The sequence below is a fragment of the Arachis ipaensis genome, chromosome B07 (assembly GCF_000816755.2).
Source record: "Arachis ipaensis cultivar K30076 chromosome B07, Araip1.1, whole genome shotgun sequence".
NCBI classification, from domain to species: Eukaryota; Viridiplantae; Streptophyta; class Magnoliopsida; order Fabales; family Fabaceae; genus Arachis; species Arachis ipaensis.
Genome location: NC_029791.2, coordinates 112,351,475 through 112,359,206, shown reverse-complemented (window position 1 = coordinate 112,359,206; position 7,732 = coordinate 112,351,475).

Genomic DNA, 7,732 nt, shown 5'->3' with positions numbered 1-7,732 from the left:
GAGTATGATTAATCACCATTAAAATATTTATAAAATAAACTCTATTTTTTTATTTTTGAAAGAATTGATAATTAAACATTTGTCCTCTTATATTTTTGTTTTACATTCTTCCTATTTTTTTTTAATCTGAGTGACAATGAGAATTTATCGTCGATCTAGATTTTCACAAAATAGAATTCCATCGTTGGTAGTATAGTCCAAATCAACAATTAATTTCCAAGTCAAATAATAAATTCAATACATATATAAACCGAGAGTAATTAAACCTCGGGTCGTCTTCCCTAGGAGTTGCAATGAAGTGCACAATTATTGGCTATAAGAGAGCATGGGAAATCGGGAAAGCAAGAGAGCAAGAAATGTAAATAGCAAGAATTGAAACAAGATGCAAGGAATCAAAGGAAAGCAAGTAAAAGCATTGGAAATGGAAATTAAGTGCTAAAAAGGGGCTCTTGGTGAGAATTGGAGAATTTGGGAGTCCTATCTTAGTTATGGACCACAAACATGGCAATTGTGTGGAATCAATCCAAATTAATCAATCGTCCTTGAAAATTAGTCAAAAGCATAATTGATCTCAATCCATAAGTCCTAGTCAACTCACTAATTACTTAGTGAAAGACTAGCGTCAATGGAAACAAAATCAATTAACTATTCCCACACAATGCGGAATGGACATCCACAACTCAATTCCACCCAAACATCCAATTTCTCAACCAAGAGTGTAAAAACTAAACATGCAAGAAATTAAACATCAAAGCAATAAAAGTCAAAAGCGATTACAAGTCAAAGCAAGGAAGATTAAAATGCAAGAAACCTCTTGGCAAGTAATTGAGAACTAAGGCTATCTATTCTAGTCATTGACCACAAACATATGATGATTATGAAGAGTTAATCCTACTTAGTCAACCTTACATCGAAGATAAGTCAAATAGGCATAGTTAATTTCAATCCCTAAGTCCTATGTCAACACTAAGGGGTCACATAGAGTTAAGGAAAACCAAATTAATTAACTACTCTAATATATCAAACAAGAATGGTCATCAAAGACTCAAGGATCACCAAAGTCATCAATTTCAAGTCAAGAGTGAGAAAAAACTAAGTAAAAACTAAGTCAAGCATTTTATTAAACACTTGGTGTGCATGAAAATAAAATAATATTAAATTATATTGAAAATAAATTGTAAAACTACCAAAGCAAGAAAATAGCAATAACAAGTAAAGAAAGCAATAAATGACATAGAATTATAAATTTGCATTAATTAGAATTAAAATAACAAGAGTATTCATAACATGAAAATTAACATAAAAAAAAAATAACAAAAGAGATGAAGAAGATAAAGACAAAAAACCATAGAAACATAAATGAAACTATATTAAAACAAGAATTAAAGTGCTGAAATTAAAAAGAAACCAAGCTAAAAATCCTAATTCTAGAGAGAGGGGGGAGCTTCTCTCTCTAGAAACTAAGAGAAAAGCATGTAAAAGCTAAACCTAATTGCCCTCCTTCATTCCTCTTCACTTTGGCCTTAAATAGCTTCAGAAAATGAGTTGGACTGGGTTTTGGAGGCCCCGAATTCGCCCCAGCGATTTGCAATTAATGACCTACGTGCATGCATGCGTGCATACGCACGACCTACTGTGTGTACGCACGGTTGCGCAGAATTTCCATCGTGCGTACGCACGACATTTAGTGCGTACGCATCCTTACACGAAGTCACCGTTGTGCGTATGCAGCTTTGCAGCAGCTTTCAAACTCCATTTTCTTCATGATTTCTCCCCTTTTAGATGCTCTTTCTTCACTTCTTCAACCCATACTTGCCTTGGAAACCTAAAATCACTTAACAAATACATCAAGGCACCAAATGGGATTAAAGTGAATTAAAATTGACTAATTTAAGCACAAAAGAGCATGTTTTTACTCTCAAGCATAATTTACGAAGAAATCTCAAAAGCATGCTATCTAGATGAATAAATGGGGGTTTATGTAATGAAATCCACTCAAATCAAACCAAAATATATCGTAAAATATGGACTCATCAATTCCCCCACACTTAAACCAAGCATGTCCTCATGCTAAACACAACCAAAGGAGATGAATGAAGGGGTAAATATTTTATTCAACGCAACTACTTATATGCATGTAACTACACTAAATGCTATCTATATATGTCTACAATATACTTCCTATTGAGTTTGGCAAAAACAAACAAAAGAATCTCAATCAATCCAAATTACAAACTTAGGGCCAAGACAAGAAAATATAGCAATATAATCAATGTCCAAAGATTAATTTAAAATTTTCAAAATTAAGTTCAACAACTTGCAAGAAGATACAAGATAAGCAATGGAATTATAGAATTGAGCAATTGAACCCCTCATCGGATGTGTTTACTCTCTAATCGCTCAGTGTTTAGGGTTTAACTACTCAATCCTCCTTTAATCATGTTTCTCAAAGACTTGAAAATCGTCTAACGATCAACTAATATTTGAGGAATGAATGCAAATATCATGAGGACTTTTGAGGATTGTAATTGGGCTAAGGTAAGGGTAGGATTAATATGGTTAAGTGGGCTAATAGATTGGATCTTTGATTAGCTCAAGTATCCCACCTAATCCTATATCATCCTATATACATGACAAAATCACCTAACTACCCATTTATCCCTTTCTCACCTTCACTCATGCATTTCCTTTCCAATTCAACTACATATGCATCTCTTATTTACATTCTTATTATCATTTCTTTTCTTTTCTCTTTTCTCTCTCTCTCTCTCTCTCTCTCTCTCTCTTTATATACAAAGTATGTACATCAAACTTTCTTTCTTTATCATATAAGAGAGATGCATATGTTTTGAGTAATGAATGCATGAGTGTTTACCCATTTTTTTTCACATATTCTCAATGAACACCCAAAGTAACTTTCTACCAATGTTTCCCACAAATTTTCCCACACTTGATTAACGCACACATTCAAACACAAGCTAATCAAAGATACAATTCAAGGACATTCATGGTCTTTCACTTAGGTTTGATGATGTGCTTAAAATTAGAACAAAGGGAAATTAAAAGGCTCAAAAGTGGTTTACAAAGGTAGATGTAGGGTTGGCTATATGGGTTAGTGAGTTTAATTTCAAAAAATGGCCTCAATCATACTAAATGCAATTCAAAACAACAAATATAGGACATATAGACTAAAGCAAATCTAAGATCACAATCATAAGAGGAGTATATAACACATAAGAACAAAATTTGTGGTTGAAAATGTGCAACCACATAATTAAAGCTCAAATCTCACTAGATATTTGTTCAAGCTCTTTTCTATGTTCCATAACAAAGAATATTTCAAGCAAGTTCAAAAATAATTTTCAAATCTAATCATCGGAATGCCCAAAAAGAGATTTCTTGAAAATTCTTTGTTGTTTTACCCAAAATTATTTCCTATATATATGTATGATGTCGTGATGGATGCAAAGTTCAAAAATTTTCTAGTTCTCTTTCTAATTTTCAACAACCAAAAATTAACATGAACAATTAGGACAAAATTGAACTAGGTGCTATACTATTCACATCATCCAATCACAACTTCTTATCTATAAACTATATACCATGCAAAAGATGCAAAATGTAATAACTAGAAATAAACTATGCATAAGCTAAGATATATACTAGAAGAAAAAATGCAATGCAGCAATAAAAAACACTCCAAATATATACAAAAAATTTACTAAAAGAAAGAAAAAAAATAAAGTGCAAAGAGTTTAGGAAAAGAAAGTTTACACTCCCAAAATGACGAATCCTACCCCACACTTAAGCATTGCACGGTCCTCCATGCATGAACATCATCCGGGGGGAATATCTTTCAAGAGCTCCACCTTCGGTTGGCGGATGCGGGAGCTTGGGTTGTGTGAAAATTGCCACGTCCATTGCATGCTTGGCATCTCCCTCTTCGGTGTCCTCCTCCTCTCCTGGCTCCTTGCCTTCATGTCTCATCTTCAAAAAGAATGAATGAAGTATAATTAGGCATCATAGGGCAAGTAGCACAAAAGGGTAAAGGAGAGAGTAAATAAGCATCTAATTGAGAAAGTTTGCATAGTCGTATGGAATACACAAAATGGCTGGCTAACGTGGCATCCATACAATGAAAAGGTAAGAATAAGTTCCTCAATTAAATAGCCTAAGATGCAATCAATGAGTAAGCATCAATGAAGCACATGCAAAGTTAGGTAACAATAATCAATAGTGAATTGAATGTAGGAATTATTGGATATTGAAGTTGTGCAAATGAAAGAGAGAAATTGATATAATAGCACAACAAACAATAACCAATGAAATAATGAAACGAAAATTACTTATTCATCCTTAGGAAAAATCAAATAATCACATGGTTAAGGTGTTTGTTACAAAAAGTGACAAGTCTTGATGGGAATCAAGTCAAGTCAACTCAAACAAATACAAAGAATTATCAAGAAACAAGGACCTCGTGATGTTATTATATTGACTTAAAAAAAACATGATGAACAAGCAATTCGATTCAATTCACTAAATTTATTATGCACTTATAAAAATTTCACCTAATACGCAACATGTAAATGTGCAAATCCAATTAGGTGTTAGTAACTTAAGGCAAAGTATAAGTGCATGGATGAAATTCAATCAAGCAACCCAATCAATATTAAGCAGACACTTGTAACTTATTTAATTAATAAAAAACTAAAGCAACACTAGTATAATTACTAAAAATGAAATGTAAACAAAATAAAGTAAAGCAAGTAGAGAAGAGGGTAAAAGTAAGAGAATAGAGAGGTGGAAGAAAGAAGAAGAGAAGAAGTAGAGAGAAGAGAAGAAAAAGAAAAGAAGCATAAAAGTGACAAAGTAGGGGCGTGCGTACGCACAGCTACGTGTGCGTACGCACACTAGGAGAAAAAGGGAAGGTGTGCGCGCGCACAATAACGTGCAGGCGCTGCGAACAGAAGGGACAGATGGGTCTGTGCGCACGCACAGAGGCGTGTGCGGACGCATAGAAGGGAAAAGAGGGGGTGTTCCCGCGCACAAGGGGTGCGTGTGCTACGAGCAGAGGGGGTGTTGAAGGTTGTGCATGCGCACAAGTCTATGCGCACGCACATGTAGGTTTTTTTTTTAAGAAAATGAAGCGTCAAAATTGCCAGCTATCACGACAGGTCCGTGCGGATGCACAAGCGGCAAAGGAAAGGGGATGCGGTCGCACAAGGTGTAGCCCGCCAAAACCAGCGGTTTAAGCGGTGCGGGTTAAGCGGGCTTTTGCTATTTGGCGGTCCCAATTTTCCAGCCCAGCCCGCCTTTTTTGGCGGGTTACGCGGGCCGGCCCGGCGGGTTTAGGCCCGTTTGCCACCCCTAGTTAACGCTCCCAACAGAGGGTGCATAAGCTGGTGCGCGTGCGCACAGAACGCAAAAATTGGGGTTGTGTGTGTACGCACAGGTGTGTGCGCACACACACGCTCTGTTTTTTTCTCAAAAAATTTTAGTGCTCTAAGGCACCAAACTTGATATCTAAAATAGTTTTTCAGCCCCAACACATATTATTCATCAAAAGCACATAATCTAAACTAAGATCTAGGCAAATTAAGCTTGAAATTAAACTAAGCTAAGCTATCTACAAGAGACAAAATGCAATAAATTGAAACTATGTACAAAGAAAGGGTTGGAAAGGTGTTACCAAACACTTTTATTTAATGTCTTTAAGTTAGACAATTGGGAGAGCCCCTTGCTATGGTGGCTTGTGCTTGACTTTCCACCAATGCTTGAATGTCCAATGTCTTTCGGGATCCCAATTCTAACCATCAACAAAAACAAAAGATAATAAAAAGTAAGCTATTTACATATTAACATATTTACAATAACAAAAAATAAGCAAGTAACATATGTACAATCAACCAAAAATAAGCTATTCACACTATTCACATATGCACAATAGCCAATAACAACACCATTGCAACTCCCCGGCAACGGCGCCAAATTTGACAATGAGAATTTATCGTCGATCTAGATTTTTACAAAATAGAATTCCATCGTTGGTAGCATAGTCCAAATCAACAATTAATTCCCAAGTCAAATAATAAATTCAATACATATATAAACCGAGAGTAATTAAACCTCGGGTCGTCTTCCATAGGAGTTGCAATGAAGTGCACAATTATTGGCTATGAGAGAGCATAGGGAGTCGGGAAAGAAAGAGAGCAAGAAATGTAAATAGCAAGAATTGAAACAAGATGCAAGGAATCAAAGGAAAGCAAGCAAAAGCATTGGAAATGGAAATTAAGTCCTAAAAAGGAGCTCTTGGTGAGAATTGGGGAATTTGGGAGTCCTATCCTAGTTATGGACTACAAACATGGCAATTGTGTGGAATCAATCCAAATTAATCAATCCTCCTTGAGAATTAGTCAAAAGCATAATTGATCTCAATCCATAAGTCCTAGTCAACTCACTAATTACTTAGTGAAAGACTAGCGTCAATGGAAACCAAATTAATTAACTATTTCCACACAATGCGGAATGGACATCCACAACTCCATTCCACCCAAACATCCAATTTCTCAACCAAGAGTGTGAAAACTAAACATGCAAGAAATTAAACATCAAAGCAATAAAAGTCAAAAGCGATTACAAGTCAAAGCAAGGAAGATTAAAATGCAAGAAACCTCTTGGCAAGTAATTGAGAACTAAGGCTACCTATCCTAGTCATTAACCACAAACATATGATGATTATGAAGAGTTAATCCTACTTAGTCAACCTTACATGCCAAGGACTAATCTGCCACAGTACAGAGCTCTATTTAAGAGTTTGTCGCTAGCCAATGGGTTGCATGCACAAGGCGGGATTCGAACCCCTGACACTTGCTTAAGCGGACTAGTGAGCTAACCACTAGACCAACCCAACTTGGTTTACATCATTGTGTATTTATCAAGCAGGTTATGATCATTTTCCTTTGTGTGTGGCCCAAGCAAACACTTTTTTGAGAGTCCCTCTACATCACAATTAGTGTATTAACCTGAACAAATGAATGATCGGATGGTTAAATTTTTTTCTGGTTTACCTGGAGTTCTTCACTCATAGTCCTTCAATTTTGAGGTGTGATTGCAATCCGAGCTCTGTAGCCAAAAAGTTCGTAAGTAACGGCCGTCTATTGTATCATTGATTTCACCATTTAGTTTATGCATTTATATTCCTGTACAAGAGTTCTGCATGTATGCTTAGTAGTTCTTGTAGGTTTTGAGACCTGTTTGTAGCTTTGATTTGGAAAATAGTAAAAATTTTTACCTTGCCGTGGGTTTTTTTTATCTCTCACATTGGAAGGTTTTTTTCCACGTTAAAATTTGATGTTCTGTTGTCTAATGCTCATAACAACTACACTCACAAAATGACAAGCACTTAATTTATGATGGAGCCATAAGTTATGATGAAACCAGAATGAGACAATGGTAGTTTGATACTACAGTTTGAGCAACTTGAAAATATTATTACTTTTTATAAAACACTTGAGCTACTTTTGTCTTATAAAGCAGAAGGACGACATCAAAATTTTGATTTTTAGTAATAATGAATGAGTATACAATGAATCCCAAATTGTGGTGGGAGGGGAAATTATGCAGCAAAAATACACTCATTGCATGTTGTCAAGATTGAGGTAGAAATTAATATAGGCAAACTACTAAAACCAAAAATAATAAATACATAGTTACATTTACCATTTAACAACTA